Below are 15,973 nucleotides of genomic sequence, written 5' to 3' on the forward strand. Positions count from 1 at the left end.
TAGCAACCGCATCTTATTCAACTTAACTGTATGCACATACAATGCATAAGCATTGTGAAGCTCACACAAATATGACAGGCTTGTCATTATCAGAGTACAAAAAAAGTTACAATGGATTTATCTCAATAACTAACAGGAAGCAATAAAAAAGAGTGGAAACAAAAGACTTGCTGTAGTATTTTCATCTAAGTAAATAAAATTTATTAACTTAAGCAAAGGCTCTTGGGCTTTTTATAGCTCAAGGATTCTAGGAAATAACTCTCTTACATATAATGAGGAAGTGCATTTTTAGGTCTCTATATTTTTGTTCCCTATAACGTTCCTATGTTTAATCTTTTCCAGTTTATACCCTTGATGATAAAATAATCTGTTCAACAGGGGACACTATAGTCCTTAAATCAAATGATGGCTAGGGGGATTCTGCTGACTCCAAGGCCAGTTCTTCCCACTGTGTGGATCCCAGATGTCATGTCAGAAATTTAAAAGAGAAAAGAGCTTTGAACTTGGCTTGGCTTAAACTCTCCCTCTCAAGCTAACCTCTTTCAAATGTGAGAAAGTTCAGTTCTCAACTTGCATTAACAAAAGGTGTTTACAACAGAATGCCTGGCTGTTCCTAATAATGGCTTTGCTTTTTGAATTAATTCCTCACTGATGACAAAGAATGAGCTTTTGAACTTCTGGGTATGGCTAGGCAGGGCATTTTTACTTGGCTTGGCTCTTTACATGGTAGAAAAGGCTTGGTTGGGCACCTGGCATTTGTGGCCAATAATTACATTACAATTGTTACTGTGCATTACCGAAACTTCAGTTTTGACTAAAAGCCAACTGTACTCTTTAAAACAAACATCTTTTGAAAGCCTAGTGTGCTTTTAAATGATCTTAAAAATCCAGGCTTGGTACAAACTAGATTTTTTTAAAGTCGGTTTTTGTTGTTTTTAAACAAGGTTTTGCTTTAAGGAAGTATCTCTTTGCCTATAAATTGGTGTAAGTTCCTTCAGCTTTAATAAGCAGTGTGACCTCTCATCTGAGGCATTAATGCCTCCTTGTCTCTTGTCCCTTCATCAGTGTGGATGTCTTTCCATGCCAACATGCTTACCCCATTGACTTTCTCCAGAGCATGTGCTCACAACTGAGTAAGGGGAGGTGATAAACAGCTAAATAGCCAGAGAAACAAATCATTGTTTTCACATTTAGAGGACTAATTAGGGCTGGGATATAGCTCAGTGGTAGAGCACTTTGTCTATCATGTGCATGGTGGCCCTGGGTTCAATTCCTAGCACTGCAAAAAAAAAAAAAAAAAAAAAAAAGGAGGAGAAAGAAGAGTCAGTTGTCCATGAACAGACTTTCATGGTTGTAAGTCTTCAGGTCCCAATTCTTAACTGAAAACTTGATCACCAAGGTGGTAGGATCAAGCCATAAAGGATGGAGCCATAGGGGTTTAGATTTGTGCACGGAGCTGGGCATTTAAAGACGCATCCAGCAGAAGAAGCCTAATCTGTTAGTTTCCAAATGGAATAACTCTCATTGGTGCTTCTCTTCATTGTTAGATTCAGAACAATGACACAGATATTTGCCTCACAAGGAGGACCTGGTGAAGTTACATGTGATACACATGTGACTGAGAAATGGTTTTTTTCCTGGTATTCCCCTGCCCCTCCTCCCTGCCTCCATACCTTGGACAGCAGGCCCTTGTTGCATTGCCTCAAGGTGGGGGAATGATATATTAGGATAAAAAGCAAAACAAGAACAACACAACTTTTGTGAGTTGTATGTTATGTTAAAAAACCTCTCTGAGGTCTAGACAGGATTTGAAGTACAGCCAAAGTATTCTGGGGGAAAAAGGTGTGAGGAGAGTAGTGTTTTCCTGAAAGATTAGAAACACTTTCCTCTGCTAATGGGAGGAAAGATGGATGAAAAGCCAGAGGATAAAAGCATGAGTAGGTCCTTCCCTACTACCTCACTTTAAGAGGAGGTAGCAAGCCTAGGGAGAAAAATGGCTGTGTGCTGATGGCCTACAGAATTTCCCAACACCTGGAGTGGGCCCCAAGGTAGCAGGGAGCTGTTGAACATTACTGTGAACTGAAAGGAGGCATAGACTTAACACTGTCAGTAAAGAAGGACTAGAAAAAACCATAGACATCTTGGTTGGTGCCTCCTCCAAAATCAGACTTGAAAAACAAATAGATCTCCTAGTACCTTGGCACTACCTAACCACCCAAACCACCCTTTCCACTCCCACCCTAGACTTAGATACCTTCGTAAAGACAGACAAATACTGAAATGATGGAAGTCATGAATGACACCTCCCAATATAGAGTGCAGACTTGAAACATACATTAGGTTGATTGACAAAGGAATAAGTAAATATTTCTTGCATACTTGAGTTTGTACACTGAAATCTTTGCATCTGGTTTGAACTTCTGGGGATGGCCTCATGGTGTAGTGGAAAGATTACTAATTGAGAATGATAGAAGAAAATTTCTGTCACATAGAGGGTGACTTTGGACAAGTCATGAAACTACCCTGAGTCTCAAGATCCTCACCCATAAAATGTGGATAATAAAACCTCTCCTGACAACTCAGTTGTGTAGTGAGGAAAGGGATGTCACAGAGTACTGTTTGAGGCAGCAAGGCAGCCTACATAATAGTACCAAATGCCAAACATAATTAGAAGAAAAATACTAGTTAATTCCAACCTGTAGGAACTTGTAGCAAAGGCTGACCAGATATTTTTCAGTTTCATTTACTCTTCCTGGCATACAAAAAGGACATTTTCCAGCCTTTGTTGCAAAGTTAGGATAGAGCCATATTATTGGATTCTGGCTGACAGGATATAGCAGAAGTAATAATGGGTGGTGCTTGCAGACTTAGCCACAGATCCTGCTGTGAGGTCTTATATATACACTCTATTCTTCCCCTGTGTCAGTGTTGAAGATGTTGGCCTTTTAAGATCAATGGGGCTTGAATTCCCAGGTCACCATTTGGAGGTGTCACCCGGGAAAGCTCCCAGTTTACACTAGATCGTGATGCATGAGAAACTTTCATCATGTCAAGTCAATAATATTTTGGGGGTTTTGTGTTGATGTAGCCTATCTACCCTATCCTAACACCATACTATAATAAATAATAATTATAGAACATATTGCTGTAATAGAAGTTATACGTATTATGTATGTATGCATATACATATAGATGAGATGTCTCAAAGCATGAAGGAGTGGCTCAGTCAATATCTTTCCTTCCGTATTACAAAGAACATAAAAGTTCTCCTCTTGGGCAAAGATGTCATAAGCACAAGTCACGATGACATTCAAGTCTGACTGACTTGCACAGAGGAAGCACATTCACCTAAAAAGCTGGAGGAATCTCTCACCTGGAGTTGATACCTGCATGGGTACTCTGCACTACTTCATCTCAGCTGCTGAGTCCTTTTCTTGCCTGATCTAGTTGGCCACTTGTACTAGTCCCTCTTTATCTCAAACTCTCTGTGGGCCCCGACACTCTAACAGGGAGAACTCAGGGGATGCTCTGGACCTAGGTAATAAGGAAAGTCTGTTCTGTAGGGAGCACACAGCTGTTACAAAACATCTCAAAGCAGTAGGTTTTGCCTGTTTGCTTATTGCTACACACATGCCCCAAATGGTTTCAGCATACATACACATTTGCTACTCAAACCACCAGAGCAGTTGGAACCATTGACTGTACCCAGAGACTGAAACCTCACTGCAACCCTGGAAGCTGCTCATGCAGACAGTAGTGGTACTTTCCCCAGAAACTACACTCTCTTTGTGCAGAGCTGGCTAGAGACACAGGCCTGGGGCTTCAAATTACCCTTACTACAAGCCTGGTCATCACTCTCCCTGGATAAGGCTTTATTCTAACACAGCCAGTGGGTAGGATCCCTAGGGAGAACCAGGCACTTCATTCCTCCATTAACAAAGACTCCCCTCTTTGGGACCAGTTAGCTGGCTTTTGACTCGTGGCAGAGAATCTTGCTCAGTGGTCATGCAGACTTGGGCCACTGGTCACAGAGGATGAATGAAGAGCCACGAATACAACAGGAAATCTGACATCATAACTGAATGAAATCTCAAAACTCCCATCCTGCTGAACTCTGGTAAGTGTTGTTGTTACATAACCTTCAGATAAATGTCACTACTCTTAAACTGCATGGAAATGAAGGGAGACCCTCATTGCTATACAAAATTACATATAAGAGGTTGTGAGGGGAATGGGAAAATAAACAAGGAGAGAAATGAATTACAGTAGATGGGGTAGAGAGAGAAGATGGGAGGGGAGGGGAGGGGGGATAGTAGGGGATAGGAAAGGTAGCAGAATACAACAATTACTAATAGGGCATTATGTAAAATTGTGGATGTGTAACCGACGTGATTCTGCAATCTGCATTTGGGGTAAAATTGGGGGTTCATAACCCACTTCAATCTAATGTATGAAATATGATATGTCAAGAGCTTTGTAATGTTGTGAACAACCAATAAAAAAAAAAAGAAAAAAAATGTCACTACTCTTCAGGAAAAGAAGGCATTAGTACACTTTCTATAAGTATTTTCATTATTGTGATGAAAATTGGTAACCTTAAGTACAAAGATACTTTAGCTGTATTTATTTGTTTGACAGTGCTGGGGCCTCATGCATGCTACTTCCACTGGACTGCATCCCCAGCCCTACTTTAGCTGTTTTTAACTGTTGCTTTCTAATATAAAGTTGGGTTTTTTTTTAATCATGAAATTATTTTGTGCTGATTATAGTAAATTTTAAAGTACAAAAAGGTATGTACAGTTTTTGCATAACACTAATCAGCTTTTGCCTTGTGATGTAGTTAACCATGTATGTCTTTCTCCCCTTCATATGTTCTTGATGGAAGAAATGATAGCAATATCTTTAGTTTTGTATAGCTCATAACACCCACCACAAACATTAAATGTTTGTGAATGAATGTCATGACCTTCCATCCTCCAGGTCTGCTCAACAGAAATAACCACTAGTTCCAGCTTCTTGTATATATATATCTACAACAAATATGTTGTAGGTAACAAACAACTGTGTATGCAAGTGCATATGTGATCCATTTCTTTCTAAAAATATTAATATAGCATGCCATATATATTAGTTTGCAATAGTTTTTTCAAATACTTTTTTTCTTGCGATGGACACAATACCTTTATTTTATTGATTTTTATGTGGTGCTGAGAATCAAACCCAGTACCTCATACCTGCAAGGCAAGCACTCTATCACTGAACTACAACACCAGAGGGCAATAGTTCCCCCAGCACCCCCCACCCTGGGGTGCCAGGGATCTAACCCAGAACTTTATGCATGCTAGGCAAGCAAGTACTTTATCACTAAGCTACACACCTCCAGCCCTAATTTGCTATCTGAAAACACACATACACACACACACACAATTTTACAATTTTTTTTTCTTTTTGCAGTTCTGGGGATCAAACCAAGGCCTCTATATCCTAGGCACTTTACCACTAAGCTAAATTTCCAGCTCCTGCAATCTGCTTTTTTCACTTAGGAATATATCTTGAAGATATACATTAATACATATAGATATGATTGCTCTTTTTTGTGTGTCTCACCCCAGTGCTGTGATATAGTATAAATCATTTAACCAGTTTCTATAAACAATTTGTGTGTGTGTGTGTGTGTGTGTGTGTGTGTGTGTGTGTGTATGTGTGTGTAAAGACTCCTCTGGGCTGTGCTGGCATGGGACTTCTCTCCAACATCCTTCCCAAGAATTCATCCACTTCTGAATCAGAGATCCAGATCACAGGTGGTGGACTGCTCTCTGAGTGAGAACTTCCAAGACCAAGGACCCTGGCTGACAAGTTGGTATGCTTGATTCTTAAGAAGGAAGGAACTGAGAGGGCTGGGGTTGTAGCTCTGTGTTAGAGTGTTTGCCTCGCAAGTGGAAGGTACTGGGTTTGATCCTCAGCAGCACATAAAAATAAAAAATAAAGGTATTGTTTCCATCTACAACTAATAAAATATATATATAAAAAGAAGGAACTGAGAGTCTTCTGCAACAATTGACATTCTAGATAGCCAAACAGATGGGCTTATGTCTTTTCTCTGCTCCTGGTAGATTCACAGTTTGTTTTTTAATTTTTTAAAAACTTTTTTAGTTGTAGATGGAAACAATACCTTTATTTTATTTCTTTATTTTTTATGTGGTGCCAGAGGGCAGGGTGATTGAACCCAGTGCCTCACGCATGCTAGGCAAGCGCTCTACCACTAAGCCACAACCCCAGCCCATAGATTCACAGTTTTAACCCATTCTGCGTACTTAAAATATTTTTTCTTCCTTTCCATTTTTTTTTTTTTGCAGTGGTAGGGATGGAACCCAGACCTCATTCATTACTAGACAAGTGCTCTACCACTGAGCTTCACCCCAGCCAAGTCCCCAGCCTTTAAAACTGTTTTTTAACTTCAAGTTTGGGAGATTGAATTAATTATACTCCTTATTCCAAAGTACCGCCTCCTCTTTAGTCTCTCCAAGGCCCCTCTCTTATTTTATCTATTATCTATCTACCTATCTATCTATCTATTTATCTATCTATCTAGTATTTGTCCCTCCTTCCAAATTACTTCCTCTTACCAGAAGCAACCATTCTTCTCTATTTAATTGAATGTGTATCTTTTTTTTTCTGGGGGGAGGGAGTACTGGGTTTTGAATCCAGGGGTGCTCTACCAATGAGCAATATCCATAACCCCCCCTTTTTTTAACCTGTACACAGATTTTTAAAAATTACTTGAATCTAATAGTAACTGGTCATAAAATGTGTAATTATCATTTTTTAAATTTTAAATTTATTCTAATTTGTTATACATGACCGTGGAATGCATTTCAATTCATAGTACACATATAGAGCACAATTTTTCATGTCTCTGGTTGTACACAAAGTAGAGTCACACCATCTCATTCCACCATCTTTCCAACCCCCATGCCCCTCACTTCCCCTCCCTCCCCTTTGCCCAATCAAAATTCCTTCATTCCTCCCATGCTTCTCCCCACTCCATCCCCATTACGGATCAGCATCCACATATCAGAGAAAACATTTAGCCTTTGGGTTTGGAGGATTGGCTTATTTCACCTAGCATGATATTCTCCAACTCCATCCATTTACCTGCAAATTCCATGATTTTATTCTCTTTTAATGCTGAATAATATTCCATTGTGTATCTATACCACAGTTTCTTTATCAACTCATCATTGAAGGGCATCTATATTGGTTCCACTATTTAGGTATTGTGAATTGTGCTGCTATAAACACTGATGTGTCTGCATCACTGTAGTATGCTGTTTTTAAGTCCTTTGGCATAAACTGAGGAATGGGATAGTTGGGTCAAATGGTGGTTCCATTCCAGGTTTTCCAAGGAATCTTCATACTGCTTTCCAGATTGGTTGCACCAATTTGCAGTCCCACCAGCAATGTATGAATGTGCCTTTTCCCCCACATCCTCACCAACACTTATTGTTGTTTGTATCCTTAATAGCTGCCATTCTTACTGGAGTGAGATGAAATCTTATAGTAATTTTGATTTGCATTTCTCTAATTGCTAGAGATGTTGAACATTTTTTCATACATTTGTCGATTGATTGTATATCATGTCTATTCAGTTCCTTGGCCCATTTGCTTTTTTTTTTTTTTTGGTGTTTAGTTTTTTGAGATTTTTATGTATACTAGACATTAGTGCTCCATCTGATGTGCATGTGGTAAAAACTTGCCCCCATTCTATAGGCTCTCTCTTCACCTCACTGATTGTTTCTTTTTCTGAGAAGAAGCTTTTTAGTTTGAATCCATCCAATTTATTGATTCTTGATTTTATTTCTTGCACTATAGGAGTCTTATTAAGGAAGTCAGGGCTTAATCTGACATGATGAAGATTTGGGCCTACTTTTTCTTCTATTAGGCACAGGGTTTCTGGCTTAATTCCTAGGTCCTTGATCCACTTTGAGTTGAGTTTTGTGTTGGTGACAGATAGGGGTTTAATTTCATTTTGCTGCATATGGTTTCCAGTTTTACCAGCACCATTTGTTGAAGAGACTATCTTTTCTCCAATATATGTTTTTGATGCCTTTGTCTAGTATGAGATAACTCTATTTATGTGGGTTTGTCTCTGTGTCCTCTATTCTGTACCATTGGTCTACAAGTCTGTTTTGGTGCCAGTATCATGCTGTTTTTGTTACTATTGCTCTGTAGTAGAGTTTGAGGTCTGGTATAGTGATGCCACCTACTTCACTCTTCTTGCCAAGGATTGCTTTGGTATTTTGGGTCTCTTAGTTTTCCAGATGAATTTCATGATTGCTTTTTCTATTTCTCTGAGGAATGTCATTGAGATTTTGATTGGAATTGTATTAAATCTGTATAGTGCTTTTGGTAGTATGGTCATTTTGACAGTATTAATTCTGTCTATCCAAGAACAAGGGAGATCTTTCTATCTTCTAAGGTCTTCTTTATTCTTTTTCTTTAGTGTTCTGTAATTTTCATTGTAGAGGTCTTTTTCACCTCTTTGAATCCCAAGTATTTTATTTTATTTTGAGGCTATTGTAATTGGGGTAGTTTTCCTAGTTTCTCTTTCAGAGGATTTGTTACTGATATACAGAAATACCTTTGATTTATGGGTGTTGATTTTGTATCCTGCTACTTTGCTGAATTAATGTATTAGAAGTTTTCTGGTGAGATTTTTTTGGATCCTCTAGGTATAGAATCATGGCTTCAGCAAATAGTGATAGTTTGAGTTCTTCTTTTCCTATCCATATCCCTTTAATTTCTTTCATCTGTCTAATTGTTCTGGCTAGAGTTTCAAGAACTATATTTAATAGAAGTAGTGAAAGAAGGCATTCCTGTCTTGTTCCAGTTTTTAGAGGAAATTCTTTCCATTTTTCTCCATTTAGAATGATGTTGGCTTTGGGCTTAGCATAGAAAACTTACAATGTTAAGGTATGTTCCTGTTATCCCGAGTTTTTATAGTGTTTTGAACATGAAGAGGTGCTGTATTTTGTCAAATGCCTTTTCTGCACCAATTGAGATGATCATATGATTTTTATCTTTAAGTCTATTGATGTGATGAATTACATTTATTGAAATCTGTATGTTGAACCAACCTTACATCCCTGGAATGAACCCCACTTGATTGTGGTGGACTATCTTTTTGATATGTTTTTGTATTTGATTTGTCAGAATTTTATTGAGAATTTTTGCATCTATGTTCATTTGAGATATTGGTCTAAAGTTTTCTTTCTTTGATGTGTCTGTGCCTGGTTTTGGAATCACAGTGATATTGCCTCATAGAATGAGTTTGGAAGTGTTTCCTCTTTTTCTATTTCATGAAATAATTTGAGGAGTATTGGTATTAGTTCTTCTTTGAAGGTCTTGTAGAGCTGTGTATTCATCTGGTCCTGGGCCTTTTCTTGGTTGGTAGGCTTCTGATGGAGTCTTCTATTTCATTGCTTGAAATTGATCTGTTTAACTTGTGTATACAATTCTGATTCAGTTTGGGCAAATCATAGGACTCTAGAAATTTGTCAATGCCTTTGATATTTTCTATTTATTGGAGTACAAATTTTCAAAATAATTTCTAATTATCTTCTGTATTTCTGTAGTGTCCATTGTGATATTTCCTTTTTTATCACAGATGTTAGTAATTTGAGTATTCTTTCTCTTTCTCTTTATGAGCATGGCTAAAGATTTATCAATTTTATTTATTTGTTCAAAGACTAATTTTTGGTTTTTATCAATTTTTTCAATTGTTTCTTTTGTTTCAATTTCATTGATTTCAGCTCTAATTTTAATAATGTCCTGTCTTCTACTGCTTTTGGTGTTGATTTGTTCTTATTTTTCTAGGGCTTTGAGATGTAATGTTAGGTCATTTATTTGTTGACTTTGTCTTCCTTTAAGGAATGAACTCCATTCAATGAACTTTCCTCTTAGAACTGCCTTCATGTGTCCCAGATATTTTTAATATGTTGTATCAGTGTTATCATTTACCTCTAAGAATTTTGTAATCTCCTCTTCGATCTCTTCTGCAACTCATTGTTCATTCAATAGCATATTATTTAGTCTCCAGGTGTTGGAGTAGCTTCTATTTTTTATTTTATCATTGATTCCTAATTTCATTCCATTATGACCTTTTAGATTACAGGGTAGTATCTCTACTTTTTTGTATTTGCCAGGAGTTGCTTTGTGGCATAATATATGGTCTATTTTAGAGAAGGACCATGTGCTGATGAAAATAAAGTGTATTCACTCATTGATAGATGAATATTTTATATATCTCTGTTGAGTTTAAGTTATTGATTGTATTATTGAGTTCTATAGTTTCTCTGTTTACCTTTTGTTTGGAAGATCTATCCAGTGGTGAGAGAAGTGTGTTAAAGTCACTGAAAATTACTGTGTTGTGGTCTATTTGCTCTTGAACTTGAGGAGAGTTTGTTTGATGAACGTAGATGCTTTGTTTGGGGCATACATATTTATAATTTTTATGTCTTGTTGATGTATGGGTTCCCTTAAGCAGTATGAAATATCCTTCTTTATCTTTTTTGATTAACTTTAGCTTGAAGTCTACTTTATTTGATATGAGGATGGAAACCCCTGCTTATTTCCACAGTCCATGAGAGTGGTATGTTTTTTCCCAACCTTCCACCTTTAGTCTGTGGGTGTCTTTTCCTATGAAACAAGTCTATTGGAGGCAGCATATTGTTGGTTCTTTTTTTTTTTTTAATCTAATCTTCCAGTCTATGTCTTTTGATGGTGAGTTTAGGCCATTAACATTTAGGGTTATTATTGAGACATGATTTGTATTCCCAGTCGTTTTTGTTTATTTTTGTTATTTAACTTGACTACATTTTTCCATTGATTGTTTTTTCCTTTAGTGTAATACCTCTCTTTGCTGATTTTAATTGTTGTTTTCATTTCCCCCTAGTGGAATATTTTGCCAAGGATGTTCTATAGTGCAGGCTTTCTAGTTTTAAATTCTTTTAGCTTTTGTTTTGACCGTCGAAGGTTTTTATTTCATCATCAAATCTAAATATTCATTTTGGTAGAGAAGATTCTTGATTGGCATCAGTTTTCTTTTAGAGCTTGGTATATGTTGTTTCAAGATCTTCTAGCTTTCAGGGTCTGGTTTGAAAAATCTGTAGCGATCCTAATTGTTTTCCCCCTATGTATAATCTGATTCCTTTCTCTTGTGGCTTTTCAAATTCTCTACTTATTCTCTATGCTAGGCATTTTCATTATAATATGCCTTGGTGTAGATCTGTTGTGATTTTATATATTTGGTGTCCTGTAAGCCTCATATATTTGATTTTCCAATTCATTCTTCATGTTTGGGAAATTTTCTGATATTATCTCATTGAATAGATTGTTCATTCCTTTGATTTGTAACTTTATGCCTCCCTCTATCCCAATAATTCTTAAATTTGGTCTTTTTATGTTATTCCATAATTCTTGAATGTTCTGCTCATGGTTTCTTACCATCTTCACTGTGGGGTCAACTTTATTTTCACGATTATAAATTTTGTCTTCATTGTCTGAGGTCCTGTCTTCCAAGTGATCTAATCTGTTGGTGGTGCTTTCTATTGAGTTTTTAATTTGGTTTATTATTTCTTTCATTTCAAGAATTTCTGTTTGGGTTTTTTTTTCAGAACCTCTATCTCCTTATTGAAGTATTCTTTTGCTTTCTGTATTTGCTTACATAGCTCTTTATTGAAATGATATTTTGATGCCTGTGTTTGCTTTCTTATATCATCTTTTAATTCACAGAACATTTTAATTATGTACATCCTATACTCCTTTTCTGTCGTTTCTTCTGTTGTGCTGGCCATGGATTCTAACAATGTAGTATTGTGGTTTGTTTGGGGCACTTTCCCTTGTTTTTTCATGTTGTTCATGTGTCTTTCCTTCTAGCACTGAGATCTGAGGTGTTACAGTTTTTACCCTATAGGGTTACAGTGTCTCTGCAGGGTTTCAATACCTCTCCTTTAATGGGGAGAACAATATTAACAGATCCCAATACAAACAATATACAGCCTTAAACCAAATAGTTGTAGATGTTTATGGTTTTCTCACAATATACAGTTCAATTATTATCTACAATATAAACAATAAGTTTGCAAAAGGATCTACAGTTTCTGCTGGTGGACAAAGAGAGAACAGGAGGTGGGGTGTAGGATGAGATGTAAAGGAAATAGAAGGTGAGGATATAGTTATTAGATCTTAGGAAGCATGAAAGAATAATCTAAAGAAGTTGCTAGTCACAGGAGGAAAGAGCGAAAGTGATTTGGGAGAGACAAGTAAGTGGGAAGACAATAGAGTACCAAAAAAACTCAAACATAAATGTTAAGAAAAATAAAAAATGTAAAAATAGGAGATAAAAAAATATACAGCACAACTGTAATATCCTCAGTAGCCTAATTCATGAAAAGTACTTGATTTCACAGATGTTGGAGATGTGAGGGTGGGAGAAGAGAGAGAAAAGAAAAATAAAATGGAGAAAAAAATTTTTGAAGGAAGATGCAAAGATGCTTCCCTTCTCATCCAATATGTGTGGTTGTCTGCTGTTTGCTGGTAACTCTACCCTCAGATGGTGAAGGTTATTAGGGTAGAAGGTTTGGTCTTCAGGGTCAGAGCTCCTAGAGGTGTGGATAGCACTTGCCCTTCCCTGATGGGAGACTGTACCCCAAGGATCTCTTCTGGGGTGCTCATGTGATGTGGGTGTCTGGTCTTATCTCCTTAAATCGCCTGTAGACTTCACAATTCCTGGTCTCTAATTTAGTCTCTAAACTATATCTCACTCACCCCTCTCTTTCTACTTCCCAATCAGGAAGCTTTCTCTCCGGAGGTCTTGTGGGCTCTGCTCTGGAGGCTGCGCACCCATAGTGGAGAGCTGTTTTGGCAGTTCAGGACCAGGCTTTGCAAGCTATGGACTGGCCAGTAGCGGCAAACACTGTGCCAGATTAGCAGCTGTGGGGGGAGAGTAGGGAGCTGGGGACTATAGGTACCTTGATATTGCTTCTAGGCCCCAGCCGGTGGGAGTTGGGAGTTGCCCCAACTAAAGATGGCAACAAAGGTGTCCCAAGATGGAGGTGGCTGCTTTCAGATATGGGGGGGGGGGTTATGTCTGTTAGGGCCCGGATGGTGGCATTGGGAGGCGTGTTCAGAGATGCAGCACTGTGACATGCAGTGTTGTGGCTTTTGGCTGTCTCCAGACCCTGTGTGTTGTCCCCAGGTGCAGGCTACTACATGTAGGGGACTATGGCAGTGGTTGCAGTGTTCCAAGATGGAGGCAAAGCGGGGAGCCCCATTTTGGTAGATGGGGGTCCACGCAGGAGTAGCGGCCAGAGGTCCTGCATGTGGGCAGCAGCCAGGTGTTCTGTGTAGGAGTGGCAGCTGGGATTCCTGCACGGGTGGGCAGCTAGGGGTCCTGGTGGGTGCTGATGCTGGTGGTCCTGCTTGGCACAGTGGCTGGGAATCCTGTGTGGGAGCAGCTGTCAGGAATCCTCTAATAACTCGCAGAGAAACAGTATTCCCACTATTTGAATCCCAGGTCACGGAGCCACACAGAATGCAGCCTCCCTCTAGTCTGCCATCTTCGATCTCCTATTCCCAGCCCTTTTAATTTTATTTGAGACAGGGTCTCACTAAGTTGCCAAGTTTCCCTTGAATTTGTAATCCTCCTGCCTCAGAACCCAGAGTACCTGGGATTATAGGCATGTTCCACCATGCCTGGTAATATGTATCTTTCTGTGTGTGTGAGTTGTATAAGCTGGTTGTAACACAGGTTGTGTTATTATATTGTGTGTAGCTTCTTATTCACTCTTCTAAGGACAGCAAAAGTATGTATGTGTATTTCACTTACACCAGACTGCTGCTGCTATTGGCTGCCCTCAAATGCTCGAACCACTATACTACAAAATATTCTGTTGGTGAGCATAGAGGCATAAAGTGAATCTGAGAGTCTGGAGATCATGTAGTCTTGGTTCAATTTCTAACTAACAGGTTTGAGTAAAATATTTATATATCTTAAGAGGCAGCATGATAAAAGGATAAGCTAGAAACTTGGAGGTTTTAGAGTTGGCTGGGAGTCAGGCTCCCCTAACTTCTATCAGCTTCCCAAACCCCAGGTCACCCCAAATAGTAACAAACCATGTAAACATGACAAGCTTTCCATAGCTCATAGCTTTAGGACAAGTACTTAGGCCTCTCACTTCTAATCAGTCCTCTACAGAGGACTGCATCCATCTACACTGACTGTTAGTGGAGTACCTATCTCACCAAGTCAATTCCCAAGATGGTCTCAAGTTAGAGGCATAATTTAATTTATGAACTAATATAGTCATCCCAAACTCAGATCCATCTGAGGTCAAAAGCAGTTTCCCTAGTGTTCAGAAATTCCTCTCTGAACTTCCTGCCACTTTCACCAGCCCCCATTCTTCCTCCTCTCCCTCTATTCTTTTCTATTATCAGGCCTGATATAGGTTGAATTGTGCTCCACCCCTGGAAAGAGATATGTTGAAGTCCTAGTCCTCAGGACCTTGGAATATGACTTTATTGTGAAATAATATTCACATGGATGTAATTAACTAAGATGAAGTCATACTGGAGTAGGATGGGCCAAACATGACTGTGTCCATATAAGAAGACCATGTGAAGACACAGAGACATAAGGAGAAAATGATGTGAAGAAGGATATGGAGATTGGAGTGATAAATCAATGAGCCAAGGAACATTAATGATAGCCACCTATCACTAGAAGCTAGGAAAGGGTGAGGCAACAGATTTACCCTCAGAGACTTCAGGAGGAAACAACCCTACCAACACCTTGATTTTAGACATCTAGCTTCCAGAACTATGAGAATACAAATTTCTGTTCTTTTAAGCCACCCAATTTGTAGTCCTATATGGCAGTCCGGGAAGTAAATACAAAACTACACAGTCCTTTCTGAGCCTAGACTCCATAGGGAGACTGATTAGTCCATTTTCTGTTACTATAAAGAAATACCTGAGACTGGGTGCTCATAAAGAGAAGAGGTTTATTTAGCTTATGTTTTGGAAGCTGAAAGTCCAAACAAAATGACACTGGTTCTGGCAAGGGCTCCCTTATTTGTATCACCTTATGGTTGTGGTTGTCACAATGGCAGGACCTCAAGCAAGAAGAAATCATACCATTAGAAAAAGGAGCCAGAGAGCAGGCTATGGCCCATAATGATCTCTTACTAAGCTCTACTTCTTAAAGGTTTACCACCTCAACACCCCCACCCCACACTGAGGACTAAGCTTCCAATACATGAACTCTTGGAGGATAAACCACATCCAAACCATAAATGAGTCATTGATCAAGGCTTTGACCAGTACCCCTGGTTCCAATGCCCCTGCCCTATACAGCCAGTCTTGCTAATCTCAATTCGGGATATAACACACCACCTAATTTCCGGCTGCAGACTGTGGCTTTCCAGATGATAGTGAAATTAGATGAATTGGTTATACTGCAATATCTCCAACTACAATTCACTGCTCTCTGAGCCTGAGCAATCTTCCATCACACTGAACTAAGTATCATAAAGATTCCTAACTAGTGGGGTGAGAAGGGCTTGCAGCTAAAAATAAAGGCCGGGCCTCATTGCTTTACTTCATTTAAAATTTGTTCTGAATTTCTAAAATCATTAGGGGGAGTTAGGGAATTCACATGTTTTGCAGAGGAGTGTAAAGGTAGGTGGTCACATTTCCCTTCATGCATATCTCTTGTCAGAGATTAATACACAGGCAAAGGAGTTTGAATTCAGGCTTGCCTGACTACTTACCTCTCTTTTTAGCTTGTTTCAACCAGTCTCTTGTTGCCTTGCTCCACTAAAATTGTTCTTTGAATGATCATCAATGGCCGTTTAGATACCAAATCTAATAATTCCCCCTCATTCTTTCTTCTCATCCTCTCATTTAAAATTGA

At 38.7% G+C, this 15,973-nt stretch overlaps 1 long non-coding RNA gene across 3 annotated transcripts in view; it reads left to right on the top strand.

Annotated features, from left to right (window-relative positions):
• Positions 1-15,973, top strand: part of LOC308630697 — a 40,880-nt gene that overhangs the window by 20,249 nt on the left and 4,658 nt on the right. Inside the window, exon 4 of one of the 3 annotated variants that reach the window (XR_014017994.1) lies at positions 3,962-4,117. The exons of 1 other annotated variant lie outside the window; for it this stretch is intronic. This is a non-coding gene — a long non-coding RNA (uncharacterized lncRNA). The remainder of the gene's footprint in view (positions 1-3,961; positions 4,118-15,973) is intronic. One more of the 3 variants, XR_014017995.1, reaches the window with a different exon arrangement.

Source organism: Spermophilus citellus (assembly GCF_964194105.1).
Source record: "Spermophilus citellus genome assembly, chromosome: 11".
NCBI lineage: Eukaryota > Metazoa > Chordata > Mammalia > Rodentia > Sciuridae > Spermophilus > Spermophilus citellus.